We start from the raw sequence: 15000 nt of genomic DNA, 5'->3' as shown, positions 1-15000 counted from the left end.
ATTACTCTCGGGCCGCCCGATAACAACATAACGATGTGGCTTTCTTTCTAGGTCTGCACTAGGCTTTCGCCTGCCCATAGGATCTGCAAGGACAGGCGGGTTGATTTCTCGATTTTCTGTCCTCACCGAGTGTATTCGTCAAGAATAACATCCGAGCCTCGGCTCACCCCAAAGCAGCAAGCAAAAAGGGAAAATCGAAAGAACTCTGATTGATTATTATTATACGATAATCAAAGAATTATTGATGCTGATTCTGAAATTTGGAAAGTCAATTCCTTGCTTGAGAAAGGGCCACGAAGCCTCCAGTCATTGATTCACTATCGCTCGATGGGTTAGATTCAGTGAATGGTTGGCGAAACGAGTAACTCCGGCTATCTCGGATTGGATCAAGAAGAGCCAACATCTCAGGATTGAGAAAAGCAAGGATCTCAGCTCCCTCGATCTCGTATTCATTCTTGTTTCTATGTCGATGTCGCTAAAGCTCTGTCTCTGAGTAGAGGGTCCCCCGAGGAGGGGCCCCGTGGGGGTGGTGGGTCCGAATCTGCTGCACGTAGCGCTTCTTTGAACTTCTGGCCAATCTATATACGAATATTCAAACGAAATCTGAGCACCCGACCTCAGGCCCGGGAACTCAACGCTCTATATGCGAAATTCTCTGTGTAAGGTCCCGCAATGCTATCACGTATCAATTGTAAGGCTTGCTTGGAAGGCCATGAATGAAGTACCGATTGAAAGGCCGTAAATGAAGAAGGGGCAGTGGTCAACTTTATTTACAAATCTGTTTCTATTCCGGGTCCAACCGCCCGCTGGGAACCAGGTTCTACCACAAGAAAATGCTACGCCTTTTCCCCCACCAAGTTCCCCCGGGCCCTAAGAACAAGCCCAGGAAGCGAATGGGTCGGACGATGTGCCTAGTGAAGCCGAGCCCTCAAGGGAGAAAGGAGAGATACGGGAAATTGCGTATGTAATAACTTGAATTGACTGGTACCCGTCAACCCGATAGAACATAAGCAGCGAGGTAAAGATCTCTTCATGCTTGCATGGAGTCAGTGGTTCAAACCTAGCAGCCCCGGGACTGGGTTTCCGGGATTGGATGTTCGAAACTAGCTTGTTTCACGGTGGGGAGCGCGCTGTTTGCAAAAACTGACCAAATTCCGGTGACTAGACTAGAAAAGGTTAGGAAACTGCCTCATCACCCCCTACCATCCACAATCGGCTAACCTAAAGTACTGGCTTGCCGGTAGCCTCGGTTCTACTGCTAAGCTTTCGGGTAGGCTCCGGGGTGGCAGGAGTGTGCCCAGTTTTGTCTGGTCAGAGGTGACCAGGCCCGCCGCGTAGCGCAGCTCTAGTGACCTGGTCTCTTCGATTTTGTGTGCATGCCTGAGTTGAGCGCACCTATGTAGCCGTCCGTAGCGTAGTCGACCAGGAGGTTGGCTACCAGCAATTCCGAAGTCGGGATCAATCACTTTACCAATTACCACGGGTGCGTTCCCCGAACTTGTTGAGCCTCGTGGATACCTGGTTATTTACCTGCATTTTTACCTCAAGAAACATATGTCTCTGCCCCGCCCTTCCAGCTCCCTCCGCTTGAACAACTTCTTTTTCTTCTCTTTCAAGCCCACCCCACCCTTGCTTCGGGTTTGCTTGCCGAGGGGCGGGCCAATAAAATTCGGACGAAGGGAAAGATGCAAGCACTCTCCCGCCCGAATTCCATCAGTTACATTTTTTTGCTTATCTGAACTTTTCACAAAGCTGCTTTTTTTCAACAATTTGCTTATTTGAAACTTCCCAGTGGCAATTTGATATATAGAAGGAATCCTTGGGGCCGAGCTGGAGGAAACGGCTGAAAAAAAGCCAATCGAGTTGGTCGGCTCGTTCCCGGGGAAAAATGGCTACACAGGGCCGTACCGGCGAACCATGGCCTTTTGCCAAAGCCAAGGCGAACGCGCGAAACCCGTGCCGAAAGGCGATAATCTTCGTTTGCTTCTTTACGTAAGCATGGATCGATAATCTTCGTTTGCTTTTTTACTGCTTTCCTACCGAACTGCAGGACGGGAACGAACTGTAGGACGGAAGGAAGGACGGGGCGGATAGGACTTACCCCATCCTATCGAACTGTCCTATCGAAAGGTTTTTCGGAGAGCACGGTACAATGAGAGTTGTAGGCCGTGTTCGGAGGGGAGTCATTGTCTATCGCCGGCCTCCGTGGTAGAATCATTCAGGTAGGCCTGAGAGACGGTAGCTTACCCTGTGGCGGATGCCAGCGGTTCGAGTCCGCTTAAGTATGGAAGAATCTTGATCCCCTCAACTAGCAGAAATGTGGAACCGCCAAAGGGAAGGGAGAAACTCCCCGCCTTCGGGCTTTATTGTTTTGTGCTTTTTTTATTGGCACACGGACGCTGAGGTACCCCTTCGGGTTCTGCTGAGGTACCCCTTCGGGTTCTGCTGAAACTACACGGCTGGAGGTTGAGCGGGAAATATTGATGTTACCTCCGGTGCATTGAGCGTTGAGTAAGCGAAACGCTCAATGCACCTCCTAGGATACTTTCCGCAGATTGAAGAATTTTTACGGGCTTTATTCAATTTGATTCCGGATTCCAAAGTAAAAATCAACTGAATTAAACCAGCATATTCCTGGAAATTCCAGTGGAACCGGGGCTTCCCTTCGGGATCTACCCGTCTTTGGGTTACAGTAGAACCCGGGGAAAAAGGGAAGCAGGGTACTTATCCAGGGCAAAAGTGAAGACAAGGTTCTTGTTGGTCGGATGGTTTCCCATCCTTAAGCGAAGTCGCCGCGTCACGGCCAGAACCCTCGACTCCGTACCCTGTAGCCTTGGATGGCTGCCGGTCCCCGCAGCCATCCACGAGAGCCAGGGAGGCCAGGCATTCTGCTGCCACGAATCCTACCGCTTCACTGGCGTGAAAGCTTTGGCTCTTCGGATCGATCGCCCCATCGTCCAGGCGAAAATCAATGCAATGCATTGATTATTATTATACGATAATATTTTCATCATTGATGCTGATTCTGAAATCCGGGAAAGCCCTTCCCTTCCCTTCCCTTCCCGTGAAGTGAAGTGCTAGTCCTTAAGCATTCACTCAAGTGGGAAGCTAAAGGTGCCTAGTTCAACAGAACAGAACAGACGGGTCGAAACAAAAACTACCGGAACTGCAAGTGCCTTCTTGGTGGCTCTCTAGCCTTTCCACTCTTCATTCTTTTCGGTTCCTCCGGTCGGGCAAGCTTGTTGTCTCTTCGAACAGGTAGCTTCGGGAGCCGTAGACCTTGAATTGTGAGAGATGGCGGAAATGTGGGTCTTCCCGGCTGTAGCCTGCTGCTCGACTCACCAAATAATTCAGCTTCCATCTTCTCTCTCCATTCACTTCGGTCCTGGGCCTCCTTCTTCCGCCTTTCCATTTTGTATCGCTCAACACTATCCTTCATCATCTGGACTTTGGCTCTATTCCTGATAGCTTCGATTTTCCACGCATCAGAATCAGCAGATGAAGCGGGTTCAACGGTTCCCGGAGCCGACAACGCAGTATCTTCTGGAAGGTCCCCCCCGATCTCTTCAACACTTGCTGAGCCTGCACTTGTTGGTTTGCTTTCCCGAGAACATCGTTGAGCACTCTCTGCCGGTTCTTGTGAAGCCAATCAGAATCATCCGAATCAGGTGTGGAAGGAGCTTGCCCATCGTCCTTCGTTTGAAGCCCATCGTCCGAATCATTTGAAGGTGCGCTGGGGAACCGAGCCGGAAGCGTTTTATCCGGTTCCCAGTTCACGTTATAACCTCGAAGCCAATCGTCCGAATCATCCGTCCCATTGTCCTTCATGTGCACCGAGGCTGGTTCCCTTCCCGGGGCATTTGATCCGGTTCATGCCGGTTCATGATGGTTCTGGCCGATCCAGCTCTTTTCTGTTCGCGTCATAGTACGAGCCGCTGGTTCCCGCGAGCGTTTGATCTGTAGACCTCTCGTTATCGGGTTCCCTTTTCTCCTTCTTCCTCTTCGAAGACGGGTTCCCAGGCGTAGGCTGGGGGTTCGCCACTGGTTTGGATGGTGCTTCGCTTGAATGCGTCTGAGCAGTAGACCGGAGCTTCACTTCACTGTCGACTATCTTCTTGGGCACCGTATCCACCCACAACCCATTCCCGTCGAATATGGCATCCCGCTTCCTTAAACTGCCATAAATATCGAGAACAGACCTCGTGTTAGCAAAGCCAACACGAGTACCTTGCTAAAGCATTTTTGCCCTCGAAATTCGAAGCATTTCTCATCTATGTTTTATATAGGGCCTAGGAACACTTTCTGTCTTTTATTCATTTCCATTGCCGCTGGACCCTTTTTTCCTCTTTCCTGGCATTTCCGTCATGCGTGGCCTTCAGCCACAGAACCCTGCTGCTTCTATTTCTGCTACAGGGGTTGCCTAGGGGCCTCCGCGGGCAAACCTAGAGGCCCCCTCGAAAACCACCCAAACCCCCTACTTGCGGAAACGGAACAGATATCCACGTGGCAGCGGCAGAGGTCGGAAACCCGGGAACGGCCAAGATCTATGTCCGGAATGTAGAATTTATCCCGTGGTCAAAGGGAAGAGTGGAGATTACCTTTGTGGGGATTGTATCCCGTTCAAATTCACAGAATTTGGTCAGGCTGCCCACCTTTCCGTGCATGATTCTGAAGCCTTTTCCGCTTCTCCAGAATTTCTTCGTGACATCGACTACCTCCACGCGACGTTTCCTGTGGAAGCGGAGGAGTTGGTTTCTGCAGCAGGGGAGTTGGTTGAGGCCATACCTGATTGGAATAAAGAGCCCCCCATCGAATAGTCAACTTTCTCTAGTGGACTGCGCTGCCTTTCTTTCTAGGAATTTCTTGCTTGAAAGTTGGTCGTAAAAGAGTTTGCTTCTACACGAAAAACCTCGAGAACAACGAAATCAAGTCAAGTCTACGGAAGCCTAATCCGTTTGTTCTTCGGAAACAATTGGATACAAAGTCAGTACTAACCCACAAGGCTCTATTTTGGATTCAAAATCAGGGTTCAGCCATGAGATTTGACTTTGAGTTACGCCTCCGGTTTGTGTTTTTCGCTCGAAGCATAATATCACTTGTCGTACCGGAATGGATCCCTGAAAAGTTATTTAATTTGCTGTTAGCGTCAGAAGTTGTAAACCCCCTGAAGTTTATAAAGGAAGAGGTACAAAATATTGAAACGAAATTCTACGTAGAAAGCAGGGAAAGAAAAAGCAAATCATGTCATATATTCCAGGAACCAGATTAGTTTCCAATAAATAAGTCAGACTTGCCTCAACCCGAATCTTTGGAATTGGACCTAAAAAAGCCATTTGGGTTTGTGATTAGTCGGGTCTCGGTGATAACATTAAGGTTAATAATTCGACTTGGTATTAGATTGACCGGATTAGCACAATAGTACGTTGAAAGAAATTCCTAGTTGATTCGGAATTGAAGAGAGAAATTTAGCGGTATATCAAATGATTAATCAGTATTAGCCGTTATCGCGGATTCCGCCATAAAGCAGGATTGCCATTACGCGGTTAACGAACTCACACTAATGCTAAAACTTGTCGCAAATTGGGAAAAGTTTCAATCGGGAATAATAATTCGCAACGACGCTTTTTCATTCGCAAGAATGAGAGAAAGCGAGGCGCCGGAAGAGAAACGAAACCGAAGAGATAAGGATGAAGAATACAATTATGCAAAAGCAGCCTTCTAAGCACTAGCAACAGTAACCGCGCCGCCAACGAAAATGGGAGAAACACCACTAAAAGCCAAGGAAGCACCACGGTATTGCCCATACTTAACCAACTTTTAGTAATACCTCCACTACCGTAACGAATTGTAAGGGAGATGAAAAAACAGGGTCCTCCTCAGGTTGTTTAAAAGGGTTTAAGGGTTCTCGTCGCTCGAACAAGTATGCGGCTCAAGCAACTGCAGAACATGTCGCGTAAGCTGCCACTTAACCCGAAATTAAGTCGGTTGAAGTGAGAATAAAAGGAATTGGTCTTGTAAGAAAGGGATTTCCGCCGAAAGGTTCAAAAGAGGGAGGTCCTATTACTACCAAAACTCGCGATGTAACCCCAATGCCACATAATGGATGCCGACCCCCCAAAAGACGTCGTGTTTGAATACCATCGTGGAGTTATTCATTTTCAATTACTAGACAACACGTAGCGAAATTCCAGAATCTTGATTGTCTTCACTCATCAACGTCGGAAAGTTTGGATTGGTCCTACAGCCCAGCAGGTCATGGAGGGCTTAGCTCGAACGAAGCGGAGGAATAAACATCGCCGAATGGAGCAGCATCCAATTCCTCATCCATACAACAGATACCCATCCTTGCCAATCGAATTGAATAACAGAGTCCCATGAGGCGGGGCGAGAAGTAGTTGCACTGCGGGGACGATGGGCTCACTCTGTAATTTGATCCTATAATTCAGAGCTACGTGGATGCTTTTCCTCCGCGTAGCCCCTCACCTTTCCGTTGTATATATATATTTCTATCTATTTCTGTATATACATCGATCACTACAGATATACATTCGGCTTCAGCGCTTTATTCACCCAGTTCATTCCGTAAAAACTTTTCAGTACGAACCAACACTGGGGGAAGGTCCGACCCCTTCCCCCCCATGCAACCTTGTAGAGAATAAAACTTCCCTTCATAGTAAGGGGCACGAATTAGTGGCCACTTCAGGCTCTGACTTTACATGCTTAATATGTGGTTTCTCACTTCCATCCAAAACCGCAAGCTCGAAAAACAATAGCAGACTTGTGACATCTTCTCTGCCTGCTAATGTACCAGATAAAGGCCCTAATGTACCAGATAAAGGTCCTAATGAAGATATGCAAGGATCTGGATCGTCAGAACCGGAGAGAAGGCCAGATGTGCAAAGATCTAAGGCTAACGAACCAGAGAGAAGGCCAGATGTGCAAAGATCTAAGGCTAACGAGAATTTACCAGAGAGAAGGCCAGAAGGGGAGAGAAGGCAAGAAGAGGAGAGAGGGCCTAACGTACCACCCTCAAACACTTTATCAAAATCAAAAGGAGTTTCCATTAACTTTGAGAGAAGGCCTTTTCCTTGTTTGAAAGGTAAGTAGATCTCCGGTGAAGGTGCAAATTAAAAACGATAAAAGAGTAAGGAGACCATGCTTGGTTGGATTAGTGTTGACTGATGTTTCTGCCAAGAAGAGCGAAATTCATCACCGACTGAGAAGCGAAAACAACTGACTATGTTGTCTTGCAAACGTAGGCGGGAATGCTCTTGAAAAGCGTTCAGCGCTTTTAACTGTAGCTTTATCTGTTGGCATAACACAGCCTGCACTGTTTGTTCGCACAGGGGTGCACAGCGCTCCAACATGTCATCGTATTAAAAGCTACCTCCTCCCGGGGCCTAAACCTAAAGGCTCAGGAGGCAGAAGCCTACATTACCCCCTTATCCAGGGGTTGTTTTGCAGATAACGGGACTCGAACCCGAACTGCTTGGAAGGCAGATGCCAATATTCGCCTAAGATGGATGGCCGGAAACCCCCGGTCGACCAACCAACTTCTATCAGAAAAATGTCGAATGAGCTGCCGTGTGGAAACGCTTGGCTTTGATTTCGAATGAAAAAGTAACTTCTTTGTGAGCCTCCCAAGCATGAGCATCAGCCTCCTATCTGCAGACAGCAAGATGCTCGAGAAGCTCCAAATGCACCCCCGGGGAACCCCAACAGCTGCTGCATCGGATTGAGGAGCTCGATCAGAAGAAGCTGCTGAATCATATCCTGCACATTACTCTTCCTCCTGGCACTAACTCTACACCTGTCTGGAGTCCGAGCCATGCTCAGATTCTGATTGATACTTCTGCCAGAGCGTTTCCGTGCAGTTCGTTCTAAACGCGAATTCCAAATAAAGGGTGTCGAGGTCAGCGTTGAGTGGGATTTTAGAAAAGTGGATCACACTCATAAGCGAAGGGTTTATAAAAAGGCTACCACCTAACGTTTACCTAGTAGTAGTACAAGCTAACATTCTAACATTTCCCTAGTCGCAGTACAAGCTAACATTTCCCTAGTCGCAGTACATGCTAACATTTCCCTAGTAGCAGTACGTACGCTGGGCCTTTTGAGCGAAGTCAGAGGCAAGCTACTCTGGGCCGCAAGCCTAAAGGTAAGTGCCAGTAGCAATGCCAGCAGTGCCAGCTATAGGTAAGGCGGCCGGAAGGAGGCCTCGGAATGCTTTTTCTCGGTGGTTGCCGGGACGTTACCTTCGGTCCCTTTCGCTTATGAGTGCGATCCTTGCCTTGGGGATCTCACTCAACGCTATTATATTTGACCTTCGGTCTGCCATTGATACCATACTGCAACACTGCATATTGGTATTCGCATTGATACCATGCCGCAACTGGGGGTATTGCTACTCGCACTGGGAAGCCAGCCGGGGTGAGGGAAGGGAAGGAATAGGAATACTACTCTCAACTTCCAGGGGAATACACTCCACGTAATAAATACACGGTCAAGGAAGGCCGGTAGTATTCCCGGGACGGTAGTATTTTGCTGGGAGTATAGGGAGTATGTATTCCTTCCAGCCGTATTCCCGCCAGCGTTCCGGGTAGTATTCCCGGAACGGTAGTGTTTCCCAGGCGGAGTATTCCTTCCGTTCCGGACTTCATTGTATTGTCGGGAGAAAGCGAGAGGGAGAGTACCCGGGTTCCCTCCCTTCCTTGCATTCACCTTCCCAACAGGGCTACTGGACACCGCTTCGTGCTTCTCGCTCGCTCGAAGCACTTCGCTCACTTTAGCCAACAAATAATTGCAGGGTTTCATTTCCGGGAAGGCCGAAGGCTCCCCCACAGCCGGGGCGAAGCCGGGAAAACGCTTCGCGTTCTCGCCCTTAACTCCCACGCATATGGAAAAGAGGGAGAGAAGGAAAAAACCGAACAAGCTTTTGGAGTCGGTGAATGGAAATTCCCTTATAAAGAAATATGAAGGGCGAGATAAGTATTTTCTAGAGGACCTCGGTTTTATCCAGGAAATCTTCCACAAATGCCCCAACCTGGCGGAAGCGGATCATGATAAGCATGAGCTGCTTCTCGAGACATTACTTTATTTGCAACAAGGGACTCTCTATGATTTAGGAACACTAGCTGAAATTGAGAGGGAGCAGAAGAGTAAGGCATATGCCTGTTACTATAACATTTTGGAAGATGTTCGATTTAAGGCATGGGGACACATAGAGAGTGTTACGGGGAACACCACTTCTTCCCCAGGGAAGAAGACAGTAACACCTTTTATATTATACTAAAGCGCATTATTGACTCTCTAAACGAGGTCCGCGAGCCGCTGTGAATGAGGCTATACATCCGAGGGGGGAGGAACGTAGCCAACTCTTTGCAATAATCTCATCTTTGGACCGGAAACGAGCTGGAGGTGGTATACCACGGAGAGAGAGAGTACCTGAAGGAGAAGTGATTCCAGTAATTGGCATATATTTCCGCCCGTGGGAGACATATTTTGACTTCTATTGGGGGAATATCCGACAACCCTTTCCATCGAATGAATCACCGAACCGGATCCGGGAAATAGCAAAGCTTTGGGATGAGCATGTGTAATGAGGTGAAACGACGAGGGTTGATAAGCACCAATACCTAGGGCCAGCATCATGTATCCCAACTGAGACACAGTAGAATAAGCTAGACCTTTATTGAGATCCTTCTGGGCAAGAGCTATCGTCGCTCCCAGTAGAGCCGTTATTCCGCCTATCCAGGAGATAACATTCATGCTTAGAGGTAAGGTTTCAGAGAATTCAAGCATTCGAGCTACGGAAGAAGTTCCTTTTCCCAAAAGTACCCTTCGGGTTTCCTTGGGGTGGTATTTCACCCTTTAGATGATTTCGCCGATTCCTGGATCGGCGGTGAACTCGGCAATGAGGAACTCCTTTCCTTAAATTCTCCTTCGTAGTAGAGACATTCAGTGCAGTATGTCACTGGTTTATCTAATTCCAATAGGGAACTCCCTCTTTCGCCAGCTGAGGTGTAACCTATGGCATAGGGTACGTGCATTTCGTTTATTAGAATTGTCTCCATATCTGACACTAAAAATTTCGTTGTTCTCTTATCGGGCTTGCTAGTAGTTATATAATTCCTCGCCAGAACCCGCTAGCTTCTGAAGACACTTCCTTTTTCTAGAGAAAGCTAGGACCGGCGTAGCATTTGCGGTGGCTTACGGCAAAAGCCAAGCACTTCCGGGAGGAATCACCCCCAGCCTTTGTTCGTCCAAGCCAATCTGTCCATATTATTCCGGGATAGATGGGAGGAGATCTACGCAACCCGTGCCGGCACCTCCCGGCCTAAAAAAGCATCCTTCGCGTTCTCACCGAGATGGCAGACCTCATGGTCCGTCCTGGGCGCCCACTTTCTCCGCTTCGCGAAGTGTTCCTGCGGGCGGTTCTTCTCCTTACGTTGCAACTACGACCACTGAACAGACTTGGTTGACACACGTGGTCTATGCGCTGCTAATGTCGCAGCTTCTCAAGCATTTGACAAACCCACACCATCCATTTCGAATGGGATTTATCCCGTCACCACACGAGCCATCCAACCTGTAGGATTTCCTTTTCCCTTTCCCGTTCTCACTTCCGTAGGTTTACGGGTAATAGGAATATCCGCGAAAATTCTTACCCATATTCAACCATTTCTCTAGAAATGTCTGCTTGTAGCACGACGCGCTGCTTCAATGGTTTGATATAAAACACGACCCGCTGAACAACTTTTGGTGCCATATCTTCCGAAACTAAGTCATGTACCGTCCGTTCTGCAACCTTTACATCTGCCCTTTCGATATTTCCGAAACTTTGTACGTTTTGGATATAGCATCCGAATTGAGTCCCCTTTTTTTCTTCGAAATATGTTTGGAATATGGAATCCACACTTTGACACCCGGGATTCCATAACGAGTGGATGTTTCTGCTCTCGCATAATCAATGTAATCAGAAAATACATGTAAGGATGTTGAACCATATTTCACATATTCAGTTTAAGCTATTTCTGCACCATTCGATCAACCCGGACGACAAATACAGATTCCTTTCACGTATTCGCAATTTTCAATCTGTTAGAATATGGATGTACGAATTTGTACAAATGATTTTCTTCTTCCCAGTCCCCAAGGTATTTCCTAAGCTATTGAAGAAGCACTTTAATGGGAAAAATCAGCTCTTACTGGCTTAATCGGGATATTAGTGCTTGTTTCACTAGACGAAAAAGATTGCATTTCAGGCCACCAAGGTTTAATCTTTCTCCGGCAACAATGACTGCGTACTTTCCTGGTTCCCCTAAATCAGGCATTCGCTATGTACAAGCGTCAGCAGGCATCTCCTCTTGAGGGGGAGTAACCACTGCACAGATCCTTCTTTTTGGGTTTTGTACATTCGCATTAGGCATCCTTGTTATAGTAGTACCGACAGCACAGATTTCTAGCTTTCTCACGTAAGGCATTCCCTATATACAGACACAGTTTCTTTTCCGTGAATCTACCCCGGGCATTCCTCATTCTATCAGAACGTCAGGCGACATCCCTACCATAGGAAAAGGAAAACAGGGGGGAAGAGAGAAACAAAAGATTGTCATCAGTTATGTTAACCGTAGTAGGGTCAGAATGAATTTGGTTCTTCATATGAGGGAAGTACTACACGACCAGAGGCGTAATAGGTGCGGTTGTCAAAGGGCGGCGGGAGTTTTCGGAGGCCTTCTCGCTGTTTTTTCCTAGTAATCTCCTCTCTCCCTTCATTTTTTGTATCGCCCCGCGGCCTGTGAGATAGAGTCAAGAGTCCACCTGCGCCTAGTGAGGGGAGGGCGGGCGGAGCCCCGCTCTATTGGCTTGACGAGGGCGAAGCACAAGAAAGGCCTTCGGCGGCGCGGCGGATTTTGTGCAAACGGCCCGTATTTCCTGTGTTCCATCCCCCTCCTGTAACTGGTGCAGGCTACACAAGTGCTCTCCGAACCGGGCTGGATAGTCACCCATCACACGGCTCTCTAACTTGACGAATGAAAGGCCGGGTTCCCGGAAATTGCCCTCCCCCCCGCCCCCCCAGGGCCAGCCCCTCTCTGTAGGGGGGAGGCCAGGGGGCCCTGTGGGACGATTTCTTCCAAGCCCCCCCTTGGCACAAGAGTTTGGACCCGAGAAGGGGTTACGGGCGGAGCGGGTTAGTAGGTCCCAGAGGGGGGCTTGACTCCCCCCACCACTCACTCGGCGAAGGAGGGAGTGGACAATTTCTCCTGGTCCCGGGGCTGGAGGCCCCGGCCGGGGAATTGCCCGATAGGGCTCAGCGGGGCGGGGGAAGCGCTTCAGCGCTCCTTCGGAGCGCGCTTTCCCGCCGGGCTTTCCCGCTCGCTGTAGGCGGGGCGCATAGCGCTTCTCCTTACAGGGAAAACGCTAGTTTTCAACGGCGCTGGCGGGGAAGCGCTATGCTTGGCGGGGCCCTCTCCCTTCGATCTCGCCCCCCTCCCGGGGGGCTTTGCCACCCCAGTACTTTGAAGGCTATCGCCCCATTCCGGCTGAAGCGCTCCCCCATCATTAAAGGGATAACCTTCGGAGTGCGCGAGAGCGCCGGAGCGCTCCGGGTTCACGCCCAACGGCATGAAACCGGCCTCCGGCCCTTCCCCCCCCCTGGTTGGGGGGAGCCTCAGGAGGGACCCCGTTAGGGGCCCGGGGTTTCCTCTTGAAAGCGCTACGCGCCTTGGGGTAGAGCAGGAAGCGCGAGGCGTAGCGTCTACCTTCAAACAGAAAGAAGTGTCCGAGAGCTAGACAGTAGGTGGCTTGACGAGGATGACTAAGCTGACACGCCAAAGTTGGCACAGGGGGGTGCCCTATCGCAGGCGGTTCGCGGTAGCGTTCGTAGTAGTGCATTAGGATTCCGATGTACTGCGTCCAAGATCAGAACGGGCTTGCCGGACACTCCCGTCCCGGTTTGGAGGGAGCTAAAGCGCAGCCATCTTATCCACTCAACTAGCAGGAAGTCGAAACACTGAGAGAAACCGGAAAACGCGACGGCAATAATACGGAACCACGGGACCCCCCCAAGGAGAAATCCGATGTAGGGATACGGAGTCCTCTACGTAGGCGGCTAAAAAAACCTCCAGCCGAGGGAGGACAGCCTTTAGAAGCAACAGGGAACCCGAGAAAACGCTTTGCGTTTTCTTTCTCTTCGCGCCTTTTCCCGCCCGATCGAGAATCAGGTAGCTTGGTAGCACAGAAGAGAGGATTAGCATTACGACCATAGAAGATCAACCACTGACACTTCCCCTGTTGGGCCATGAACTGGAAAAACGCTCCAGCGACGGAAAAGAATATGTGGAATTCTCGGGATTATTTCCAAGCCTGAGGCTCTGATCGCTGGTTACGAAGCTATTTGAGGTCTCCCTTCTACCGGGCCGACATTTGGGAAGAGGAAAGGCAGGCCGAAGGCCCGGGGAAAGCTTAGCTGATAAGTGCTTTATCCCCTCGAAGGGCAATTGCCCGGATCTGACTCAGAAACACTGGACGGCATGGACACGCAATGGATTCATAACACTGCATTATCTATTCAGGCAGGCAAATACCAATTTCACGCCGGCTCGAGGAATGGAAATTGACGAAGACGAGATAGAGGAAAAAATACTAGAGATTGGTAGTTTTCCCATCTACCGGGACGAGGTGGTTTGGAGCCATGAAGGCGGTGCCCGAACATATCTCTGAACCCACATTATCAGACCACGAAATGCCCACGGTTTCAGCAGACCCAGACCCCGGCAAAACCAACAGCGTGGGAGGCTCGGAGGCTGCTGCAGCAGGCAGCAGCCCGGCAGGGCAGAAAACGCCGCTTCGCGTTCTATTCCCGCTCCGTGTTCGAGAAGCTTTCGGAAAAGCAAGCAGAGAAAGGATTATTGGTTCTATTGTTCTTGCTTCCTCATCTGCGCTGCCAACCAAGTAGACGGCGCCCCCACACGACATTAAAATTAAAAAGGTTCAAACAACAATATCAAAGCGGGGTGATCGAAGCGGACATTTCGAGATGTGAGATGTTTCGACAGCATACCTTATGAGGTTATCTTGGACTGCGTTTCGAAAAGAGTAGCCTGTACACGATTTCCGGCAATGGTGAAATGCTCCCCTGAGACAAGGTATATAGATAGAAAGGGCAACCTTAAGAAACTGTCAAAGGTAGGCACTCCCAGTGTTTTAACCCACTTGATGAACCGGGTTAGCAAACTCCCGCGTTCCGGTCTAGGTAAAGTGCGCCCTGCGCAGATCCGGAGATGCATCAATTACGTTCAGTCAGGGGCATAGGAGCCAGAATGAAAACTAGCAAAGAGTGAATTGGGGATAGCTGAAAACCGAAAACAAATCCCGCTGTTACGTGCTAAGTATCATCAGGACTGGCACCATGGTCAACTGAGTTCTGAACGAATTAGCTTCTCGTCCAACGGGTAATGGCTTAATCTAGAGATAGAGAGCCTCATGATGGGAAACTATCGCGTAAGGTTCGGAGAGAGAAATATGATTCTAAGGAAGAGCAGAAGCTTGCTTCTTGCCCCAGGAACTAGGCCTGAATAACTACGGTCCGAATCAGATGTCCACCCTACTTCAATTCACCATTCCAAACCTTATACAGAGGGGTCTTCTGTACCAGCTTCTTCTACCCATACCGCAGCTGAAGCACCTAAAGGAGAATCTGGTGCGTTCCCAGTCAGTAATGGAACCAATCGTCCTTATCGTCGTAAAATAAGAGCACCTGGCTTTGCTTATTCACAAGGACCCGATTCTATGTCCAAAAATCACATGCCAGCAGACGTGGTCACCATCACCGGTACTCAAGATATTGTGTTTGGAGAGGTGGATAGACAGGACTACTCGAAGCACGAGTAGGAACCCAAAAAAGAAGCCAAAACATCTCAAACCTAGCCGCCTTTCCTTGCTGCCGGGTGCCCTTCGGGCCAAAGGGCTTGAGTGGGGTTTTCTCTAGCCGATAGCCCGGCC

This window comes from Dipteris shenzhenensis, unplaced genomic scaffold, assembly GCF_047967505.1.
Source record: "Dipteris shenzhenensis isolate YYH24624 ecotype China unplaced genomic scaffold, Dip_SZ_1.0 scaf0061, whole genome shotgun sequence".
Classification (NCBI taxonomy): domain Eukaryota; kingdom Viridiplantae; phylum Streptophyta; class Polypodiopsida; order Gleicheniales; family Dipteridaceae; genus Dipteris; species Dipteris shenzhenensis.
This window is presented reverse-complemented; position numbering follows the sequence as displayed.